This window comes from Taudactylus pleione, unplaced genomic scaffold (assembly GCF_031769625.1).
Source record: "Taudactylus pleione unplaced genomic scaffold, aTauple2 ptg000026l, whole genome shotgun sequence".
NCBI lineage: Eukaryota > Metazoa > Chordata > Amphibia > Anura > Myobatrachidae > Taudactylus > Taudactylus pleione.
The window spans coordinates 31,129,995-31,141,700 of NW_028284428.1; positions in this window are offsets into that span (position 1 = coordinate 31,129,995).

Consider the following 11,706-nt stretch of genomic DNA (forward strand, 5'->3'; position numbering starts at 1 on the left):
TGTAACTTTGGGAACCTCTGAGCCAGGTAATAGTCAGAATTTGTATGCTCTATACTTGGTATCAAGATAAACCTTGTATATAGAGCTGTTCAGTCTTCCATTAGCAGATATGACAGATGTTGTAGCTCCACCTACATAATTTTCTGCAACACAGTGGACTGTAGAATGGATGACAAAGGGTCTCTGACCTGAATCCAAAAACATGTAAAACATATAGGGCAGGATGCACCAACCTCAGAAATGCGGTCAAATCGCCAAAAATTTAGTTTTCGGGTGTCTGACCGCATTTCTCATATGCATCAAGCCCCGAAATGCGATACATTCTGGGGCTTAGATGTGGTGGGAAATGCTATCTTCACATGGCGTTGCACAATAGAAGCCTATAGGCTTCTATTCACTAAGCCCCACTGGGAGGGATCCAATCTGATTGCAGACGCAGTCACGGCTGCAATTGTGCTCACCTCTGAATCAGGCCCTGTGTAAGCAAATCAAAAGGGAAAAGAAAGATAATAGTAACTTGTCCATTAACTGCAGTTACTATAAAAGGAAATCAGAGGAGGTTCAGCTCAATCCAACTTCTGGTTGTTGCGGAGTATGAAGTGGGCAGTGGGGGCCATGATGATGGAAATTGCAACATTATTGACCTCTCTGCCCCAGATCTCTTGAAGGGCACTACTAAAAAGTTGGTAAGAATTAATAATACATGTACTTAAACAGAAAATAAATTATACAAACAACGACAGTCACACCTGTGGCCATGCACTACAAAAACAGCACACAGTCACAAAAATAACTCACCAACTTCTACATACTGCATTTTTATTCCTCTGCATTTGTATAACAATGTCACTTGTGTTTAGATTGTACAAACAATATATGATTCTCATGTGATGATGTCAGTTTCCACTTGTTCCAATGGTACAGTCCATATATATATATATATATATATATATATATACACATATATATACACTGACATACACGCATACTGAAAGAAAAATATACAATAGTGTAATTCTGCTAGACGATATAAACTCTTCGTGTGGGCCACTTAAGGAAAGAGGTTAAATAGTCCCATCCAAATGGTCAAGTTTCCCAAATTCCATACTATGGCAACCTAATGCTGGCCATACACTAGTATGACAGCATAAGATGAGATTCATCTTACGATTCCCTTGAATTCCCCCGGCAGCCCCGGACGCACGATCTCACAATACGAGAGATCTACAGTTTAGGAGGGAAGGTCATTGAAAGAACACACTTCAAAATGTAACTCAAATGACGCCAGTCGGACGCACGATGCATCGTATGCACAAGTACATAGCATGATCTGCATACGATTACAATAGATAATATGGGCTGCACATCTGATCATACGATTTTTAAAAGTGGCGGGAGCGCGCGTAGGATCATATCCTACCTAAATACTACACAATTTTGACACAATTCATCAGATATCGTGTCTAAAGTCGGGCAATCGGCCCAAAATCGTGCTGGTGTATGGCCAGCATAACAGTGTTGGATAATTCACACTGTGCAGACTCTTGAATAAAGCTGGTATCAAGCACATAACGGTTTCTTTAGTCTTCTTTCTATTCTCCTGAAGGTAATGCATGTAAATGCTCTCCGTCCCTTGTGTATGACATAAAACCAAACATGGACCACATTGTAATGAAATAATGAATTGGACCAATTTATTGATAAAAACAAAGGGTAAGTTCCAATATTGGTTCAATATAGCACAATCACATCTGAAAGCCTCCCCCTACACAGTAGGCTGGATGGGTACATCCCAGCACTTTCTGAAGTCAGCCTGGGAGTCGGGAATAAAGGCTACAGACTTCTGCATTTCACACCTAATTATAGGGCTCTTAACAAAGACCGGATACTATATGCCTTATATGGTCATAATATAAGTATTATCTAATAAAACTTCTAATAAAACAGTAAAATATTTGGTGAACATAGTTGAATATTAGTATCAAACTGCGCAGCTATATTAGTAGAAAAACATTCTAATGATATTAATTCAATCACTAATATATACAAGTTGAGTCTCTCATATCCAAAATGCTTGGGACCAGAGGTATTTTGGATATCTGATTTTTCCGTATTTTGGAATATTTGCATAATATAATTAAATATCTTGGGAATGGGACCCAAATATAAACACATAATGCATTTATGTTTCATATACACCTTATTCACACAGTCTGCAGGTAATTTTATACAACATTTTTAATAATTTTGTGCAACAAAGTTTGCATATATACATAAAATTAATTTGTTTCATATACAGCTTATACACAAAGTCTGAAGGTAATTGTACTGTATACATTAGTTTTAATAATTTTGTACCTTAAACAAAAAGTTTATGTACTTGAACCATCAAAAAGCAAAAGGTTTCACTATCTTACTCATTCTAAAAAAAAATTCGGTATTTCTGAACATTTCATATTTCGGAATATTTGGCTATGGGAGACTCAACCTGTACATTAAAAGTACTCTGAACAGTTTAACAGCAAAATAACGCAACAGCCATTTTGCTTGTATCACCTGTCACAACACTTCACTAGGAAGTGGGCACGATATGGGAGATCCGGCCTTTCTTCTGGGGGTGTGGGGGACAACCCAAAAAATTGGAGACTCCTGCACCTGTCTCTTTTACAGTCATAATATTATGTAAATGTTACAAGAGTGCATAAGGGGTTTATCTAGTATTATCAAATATTACAGAAAATCTATTAATGAAAGACTAGAATGTCCATCCCTGATAAGGTATCACTTTTTATATTTAATACCACACAGTGTATTATCTGGATATCACAGCTGGAAAAAACAAGGTCACAAAAGGAAACTAATGTTAAAGGCAGGTGACTTTTTATTAATCTATTATCTTACCATTTCTTTGGCCCTACGATAGTTGCCAGATAGGGTTAACTTTAGGCTCCTTCTATAGGTTCTACATTCTCTTCCATGACCCAGCAGGTCCTGTCACAGTCATTGACATGTCTATGCACCTGAATGGATTCTCAACTCTCTGGCTACAGTAACTTTTCTTGATTCTTTGGTTCTGACCATGGTTTATTTGACCACTTGCTCTAGCTTGTCACCCCTTGCACCAGCTGGCTAGTCGCACTAGCTTCTGATATCTAAATTATAAGATTTCTACCCTGATTTCTGAAATGTCTCTTTCTAACCCATTTAAGTTTTGTGTGCTCTACTTCTGCTGCATCATATCATTTCATATATGAATTCAGACTCAGTCACACACAGATATAAGTGTCACATATAAAATTAATCAGCACAGTCTCATGGTGGCAGTGTACAAAACCCCTGTGTATTTAACCAAACATTTTAAAAAAATTATTCATCATAAGACCTTCTTCCAATCTTTAGTGGTCCACTTGTGGTGCTTAGTGGCCCAGGAAAGCCTATTTTTCATTGCTGCAGAACAGTTGTAAATTCATAACCCATTATTTGTTTAAAGTAAAATACAATTTTTTTTTATAACTGAAATTAACATTATTTATTTTTCTGTTTTTGCTAACCTAAATTTTTTTTTAATCTCTACCATTTCAGATTATTCAGTTGACTTTAATTATTTACAGATCTATAAAATGTGGAAAAATGGAGGTGTTCTAAAGCTTTTGGGTAAGTAATTGATCCATAGAGCTGAATAAGCCAGAGCAAAATTACATCACAAGGCTGTTAGATCGGGACACTTTAAAGAGGTTGGTGGTTTCCATTTTAAATGATAATTGGTTGATGAGGTAGTAATCTGTCATCCTGTCATAGTTAGGGGACTGTTTAGGGGATTATATTATTGATCATTGGCAGTTATTTCTTGCTCTTGCTTGCTGGAAACTCTCCCTCCCCCTTTAATGATGGTGTCACTGTTTCTTGTTGTGGTGAAATTATGAATGTTTGGTTGTGTTGTCATTATTCCTTAGTTGGGTGCACTGTGGTCAAAGATAAAGGATTATTTTCCTGAACGGGCATTTGACACAGCCCGTCCGGGTGTGTCTAATATTGGAGAGTTGAACATGGATATTTGAGTTTGGAATGTACTACTGCCTTGCTTTAGGTTTGTTTATTTGTCCAACACCATACTAACTAACAAATAAAAGTAAATATTATTATTATGTCAAATAAAATTTGACCAAAGTTTTGGCAACTCCTCTTGACATGTTTTCCATTATTAGCTACACAGAGATGGTCATTCTTATTTTTCTAAACTGTAATTGTACTGTACAACCATGCCTGTGTTAGTTCTACACTTTAATCTGTATTACTTATATGTGCATGTGGAGAGGTACCCATTCATTTAACAACTTATTGTGTCCTGGAACAAAAGGACAGAGTTACAGTATGACCTCCAGTGGTAGGTGTGTGTATGCACCTACACCCTCCAACAGATGTACAGGGGGCTACAGAAAATTTAAATTTGTCCCATTTAATAACATTATCAAAAATGAAACACATTCAGTAGTTTAGGTCTATGGAAATTTGTAGAAAACAAACATTGGCCCTCATTCAGAGCCGTACGCTCTGAGCAGAGCGCACGCTCTGAATGAGGGCCGGGCTCCATTTTCATGGAGCGTCCTCCTGGACGCTCGTATAGCTGTGGGTCACCACCCACAGGCTATACGAGCGTGCATTTTGATGGCCGCGATGGTCGTGACCATCGCGACCATCGAAATTGCGAGCCGGAGCCTGCGGTTGAGGTTTTCAACCGCAAACTCCGGAGTGATTTTGGCTCTATCAGAGCCAAAATCACTCCCACTGACATCACTAGTGATGTCAGTGGGCCGGCTTCTGACGGGAGGCGTTCCCGTGGGAACGCCCTGTCAGGGAGGCACGCCCCCGGCACGCCCACCAAAGGGGGCGTGCTGTCAATCAACATTGACAGCACGCCCCCTTTGATCGGACACAACGAGCGAAGGAAAGTCCTTCGCTCGTCGTGTCTGGCGCATGCGCACGACGGAGCTCCCTCCGTCGTGCGCATGCTCAGTGCAGACCATCGACCCACTTGCGAGCGGACAGCCGCTCGCGAGTGGGTCTGAATCAGGCCCATTGTTAGGATTTCATCACTTATTATACTACTGTTTAACCTTGTAATTAGTCTTTTATGAAAACTGAAATTCTGTTTTGCATCGCAAGAACTCTACTGCAGCTGTCTGACTGTTGAGAACTCATTTGTAACTGTTATAGTAACACAAGTTAAATTGCTTCAAAGCCATCACATGAGATACAGTGTAGAATGACAAACTAGTGACTAATCCTTACTAAATCACAGACAGTTAATGACAGCATGTGTAGTCAATGTTATTAGATTTTTGCTAGCAGAAATGTGTTATTATGTTCCGGGAATCAAGAGCAACAACAATTATAATAAGGTAATTGAAATATTCCAAACACTTGAAACTACTGAACATACTTTTTCTAGGTATACAAATTACTAAACTATAATTCTCCTAAGTTTACATGGAATCCTCAAGTACAAATGATGTTGTTTGATGTATTTTGTATACAGAACTGAGATATTACATATTTAATGTAATATGCCTTAATTACTATATTTTTGTAAGTGTATTAACAACATGGGGGCCACACTTGAATCTTATTCCCTCACGGTGGTATTGGTGTTTTGGTGAGATAACCATCACATCCTTATATCTGTTTGCGTATAAAGGTAGTCTCTTAACATATTGCACTAAATTATCCTTTTTTTCTGTAATATCTGAAAGTTCGATTTTGTAACATTAAACGGGCAACATATTTTTTGACAGTCATCAGCGAATTTGGACTTTAATGTACGATTTTGATCTGAATATCTGGTATCATTTTTTACATTAATCATCATATAATAGTCTTATGGAAGCACCAAAATAGGATTTACTTTTATTTTGTCTCTGTGTGTGGTAGGGAGTTTAGAATGTACGCTCCACTGGGCACGGACTGCTGTGAATGATTACATATTTTCTGTACAGTCCCGAGTAATTGATGATGATTGGTGCCAAATAAATAACTCAAGTTACTAAGCTCTCCAAAAAGTCTATGAACGATAGATTTTAACAAAATTTGCCTCTCTGTCAGTAGGATTACATTATCTTCATCACAGGTTTCAAGTAAATGATTAAAATGTATGCCTATTTCTTTTCTAAGATTAGGACATCCCATCTCTATCGACCACTATCACTTTACCATGGGTCCAGAAATGGCCTTTCATAGTAAAACTGATAGAACCACATCAGCCCCTAGAGTAACAAGTTGTGGAGAAGTTTAAGAGTAATTGGGCACAGGACTGCAAATTTAGTTTCGATCATCACTAAAAGTAATACCTATTTACCATAATTGTATGGGCTACTTGAAAGGAAGGCTTGATGACTTAATGTAAGGCCTAGATCAGATCACCAGACTGGGTCTGCTATTGCCAGTCCATTAAATACTTTGGAAGAAGTTTGTCCCCTCACCCAAATGACTTTCTACATATAATGAAGGTGTCACGTAGATGCAGGTTTGTGTAAACAATCTCTATATTGTATTTGCCTCCATGGCAGCAACTGGTGGCACACTTAAAACACTAGCTGATGACTGAACTCAAATTATAAGGGCACAGTCGTGCTTTTATATTAAGACTGACTCGAAGAAAACGGAACTCTCCATAGAGAATCCCGGAGTTGGGGGGCATGGAGTTTAAGGGGCCACACCTCAAAAGCTATTTGTGGTCCTAGCTGAAATTTGGCATGGGAGGGTAAAACTGTCTCTCGATGCTGCATGCCAAATTTCAGTACAAAAAAAGGATTTAAAGTAATCTAAAGTTCCAACTGTAAGTTTTTTCGGACACTCAGTTAGAACCACTTATCTGCTGTTTTCTATGGGGGATTTTTGGGAAGGCAAAACTCAGGGTAGGGGGCGAATTTAGACTTGGGATTTGTTTTATAAGATAGCCCTTTTCAGGGTAGGACATTTTGGGGTTTAGGTAATTGAGAAAGTTAGTATTTAAACTATTAACTCACAATTGTGCCATTACAGAGACAGGAAGCCTCAGTAGATTCCTTCAGCAGGTGTACTCACTGTGGGTTCACTTGGGCGCACAAAGGTGGCTGTCCTTTGCTGGAGGTGGGACCCGGGGAAAAAAACAAACAACAAAAAAAACAGCTGTTCGCTGCAGCAGGGACCGGGGGGAGAGGTGGTAGGTGGCACCCGGCGGTAGAGCGGGCGTTTGGCAGACAGATGCAGCATACACAGATCAGGGAGAAGTCTGACGGCAGGGAGGCAGCAGAGAAGAGCTGCCGAAGAAAGAAGATGCCAGGGAAGTCCTCGATGGGTGGCGCCCTACAGGTGAAGACGCTGTAGAAGTCCTGGAGGAGGAGGCAGCCATGTATAAGAGCTTAAATGCTGCGGCCCCCAGGTGCAGGAAAATAAAATATTAAAACAAAAATCAGTGTTCTTGTTGTATTTTAATGTTTCTTTCACAGGGGGTACTATAGGTACCAGCGGGCCCTCAATCATCTGCTTGCTGGTGTGGTTCTCCAAGAACCATCATGCGGGGGAGGCTTGCAGGGACCTGTAGTCCTCCTGCCAAAGACAGTATTTTAACTTTCATATATACCACACTACACTATCAACCTGACACCCACCGGCCTGGGGTGGCAGGGACAGCCCCGAGCTAGCAGTCCAGACCTGGGGTGACCTGGAGAAAGGGACCCAATGAATGGGCTTCCTTGGCTGTGGCATTACCCTCTGCTATAAACAGTCCAGTGCTGGTTCATACAAGGGACCCCTACATAGTTTGTACCCTGTATTTTGGCAACCAAGACTGGGTCTGAAAAGCCCGGTGCTGGTTGTGCTTCATACGGGGGGATCACCACGTAGTTTGTCCCCTGTGTTTAGCACAACCAATATAGAACCTGGGGCTTGTTGTTCTTCAGAGCCTGGGGCTTGTTGTTCCTTTAGGGAGGGGGGCGGCATGGGTAGATATATATATATATATATATCTTCAATAATATATGGCACTCGGAGACAACATACTGCAACAAACCAATGTATTGGTCAATGGTCAAACGTTTTCAGGGTAATAACCCAGTCATCAGGACCACATACAATACTACAAGTGAATAATCCCCCTATTAATACCACCCTGCCATTTGTTCCCGCTCAACTCACCATTGTTCCTGGTAACCACCCCCCTGCAGCGACTCCCTGACGCACTTCCGGGTCCGCGGCCGCTGTCACCATAGGAACTGCTGTAATGCGCTCCACCGGACGGCTTCCTGTGTTCCACCAGCGTTCTGATGAGGAACAGCCACCAGTGGGCACTATGGAACCTTCAGAGGAGCAGACGAAACTAAATGGCAAACCCACAGATATGCCGTTTACATATACATCTAATGACATTAAAAGAGTAAAAAACATACAAAAAAATATGGTCAATAGGAACAAACCAAATCTTACTACAATATTGCGCATACATATTTTCCAAGAAAGAAATCAAACAATGTTCAAACAGGTAATCCCTACAGAAATAATCACAGCATGCTGTTCCAGTTAATTTTGTCGTTGAGACCACCAGGTTTAGTGGTACCTAAATGCATGATTCACCTTGACTCCTTAACAATTAGTGATTTAGCCCTGTCACCTCCGCTCAGGGAGACAGGTACATGAGCTATAATAAAATATTTTAACGAATCCAGAGAATTACCAGCCTCCCTGAAGTGCCTAGCTACTGGTTGGTCAATATCTTTACCACTAAGGGTTATGCGAATTGCGGATCTATGTGCATTCATTCTCTCCTTGAACTTACGTGTGGTCTGGCCCACATGATGCAGACCAGAAGGGCACACAATCACATACACTACGTGGGTAGTAGTTCATGTTAACATGTATCTGATTTCATAAACTTTATTACAGTGGGGATGACTGAAAGTTTTATACGGGACAAGGAAATTGCAGGTCACACAAATACTGCATCTGTAGCAGCCAGGTGGTTTTCTGTAAATGTTGGGATGTTGTGGAATACCTACATTAGAAATATCAGTACGAACCAGTCAGTCAATCTCGGAGGTTTCTACCTCTGCTAAATGCCGCCATCTGTCTTTTACGCCTAAACACCAGCAGATCTTTATCAGTGCTCACAATGGGCCATAATGCAGTGGAGGCACATCTGATAATGTGGCTGGCTAATGTATAGTCACTAGACCATGGAATGACACTATCCATATCTTTTTTACTAGGATTTAACAATTCTGCCTGCCTCATCTTGAGCACCTTAGACTTCTGTTCTAGTAACGTTTTAGGGTCATACCCCCTCTCCAAGGATTTCATTATAAGTTTATCCAACTCATTTGGAATCTTAGAGGATGCGTGCTACGTGTATCATTTGGGACAGAGGTAGTCCCTTCTTTAATGCAGCTGGGTGATGGCTATTAGACCTTAGGAAGGTGTTCCTGTCAGTAGGTTTACCATAGACGCCTGTTTCAATTTTACCATTGAATATTCACATCCAAAAAGTTTGCCATCTCTGTACTGTAATTATAAGTAAATTTAATGGGCAAATTCAAACAACTGATATTGGTCACCAATTCCTGGAAGAGCTCAACACCCCCTGTCCATAACAAGAAGACATAATCGATGTATTGGGTGTACATCATGATGTGCTTCCTGATATTGGGGTCATCGAAAAACATGACTCGTGGTAAAACATAAATATTAGCGTACGAGGGGGCCACGGAAGAACCCATGGCACACCCTCGCAGCTGCAAAAAGAAAGCCATCAAAAAAGGAAATAGTTCCTTAAAGGAGACAAATGGAATCAAATCTCCAGTCTTGAAAAAAGTCCCGGTGCTGTGTGGGATGAGATTAGTTGATCTATCTTCCTCCAGATATCCTGAATAGATGCCACTCCTGCTATCCTGCAGCTATTGTTTGGGCAGGTCAAACACGATACTTAGATGCTGTACATTTCAACCACTCTGGTCTTGGGCTGTCTTAACTGCAGTGCAGGACCCTGGGCAATCAATGCACAGGGGCCCCTATTAAATAATCCTTTGCCGGGGATGGGATGCTATTGGCGAAGGCAGTGCCGGGGGGGGGGGGGATGTTGGCTATCAGCAGAAAAACAGAAGTCATTTACAGGAAAAAGCACTAGTCACAGTCTGTACATGTACAGTACAACAAATTTCAAACAAATTGTGAGCACACGTTATATTCAAAATTTCCAGTGGACAGGAAAAAAAAAAGCTATTTTTTTAAAAATGTACTGAATACACAGATAACATAGCACTTGCTGTGAGTGAATAATGAGAATATACCATAAAACATACACATCTAAAAGGCCATAAAATGCAGAGTACTTCGCAGTGAGAGCCATATAATGCAAAGGCGTCATATAATGCAGATTGCATCGTAGTGAGGGCCACAAATCATGAAGGGCGTTGCAATAAGCGCCATTTAATGCAGAGAGCACCGCAGTGAGCGCCAAATATCGCAGAGAACATCACTGACCATACATAACTTTTAACACACCCCACACAAAAAATTAATACATCCCTCCCAATATACACACTACATTAATACACCACCCCACCGCAGGCATTAAAAAAAAAAAAACACACTCCAACCCCCCCAGAAAAAAAAGCAAATACACCCCTTCCAATTACATACAAATAACACCCCCTAGATGACACTAGCACTTACCTGGAAGAGGATGTGTGGTCCCTGCTGGGGCTGGGCTACATGGCACAGGAAAGGAGAGGAGACAGGACTCAGGAGAGACTATGACAGAGGGCAAGAGAAAAGACTGGAGAGGAAGAAACGGAGACCAGGTGTTAGGGGCAGGGTCTCGGGCAGAGAAAGAAGTGTGCATGTAAAATAGACAGGAGGCGGGGACTCATGGGTAGGGGCTGGGCCTCAGGCAGTCTAGTGAGTGATAGCCTGTTCAGGTGGTATGCAGTCGGGAAGCCGGTGGACCTAATCCCGACAGCCGGCTTCCCGACTGCTTAATCCCGGCGAGAGTTAAAATGACAGGCGTCTAAATATAGACGCCTGTTATTTTACCGACGCTGGGAGACTGGCGCCCGGCATCCCGATCGAAGGGACACCGGGCGCGGATAGCCGTGGGGGGGGGGCGGGTTAGGTTTAGGGTTCCCGGGGGGTACTTAGGGTTAGGTACCCCCCCCGGGAGGTTAGGGTTACCTATTCATGTGCAGGATATAGGATTATTACAAAAGTAACTGCTAAATATTTGATACAATGTTAATATAGTTATATCCTCAATTGATATTATTGTATCTGTGAGCTCTGGATTTTTATTTAAGATAATTTAACGGAGATTGGAAACGCTGTCTCATGGCAAATTCTTGAAATGTATTTTTAAAAATCTTTTTATGTGGAATAAAAAAAAATTATATATATAAATATATATCAATTGAATTAGTGCTGCTATTGTCATTTTTTATATATATTATTCATGTACTTTTTATGTGTTATTGTTCACATGTTGATGCCTGTATTAAGACCATTTTTGGTGTAATTAAAACGAGCCTCCTGTGTGTCATATTAGAGAGCAAACTTTTTTTTTTTTTTAATTCTTTATTTAGAAAGCTCACAAAAAAAAAAGTAAACGTGGAAAAACAAATATAATGAGCAGTACAAATGAACCATTTTTAAAATAAAATAAATAGCAATAAGCATATGGAGGGG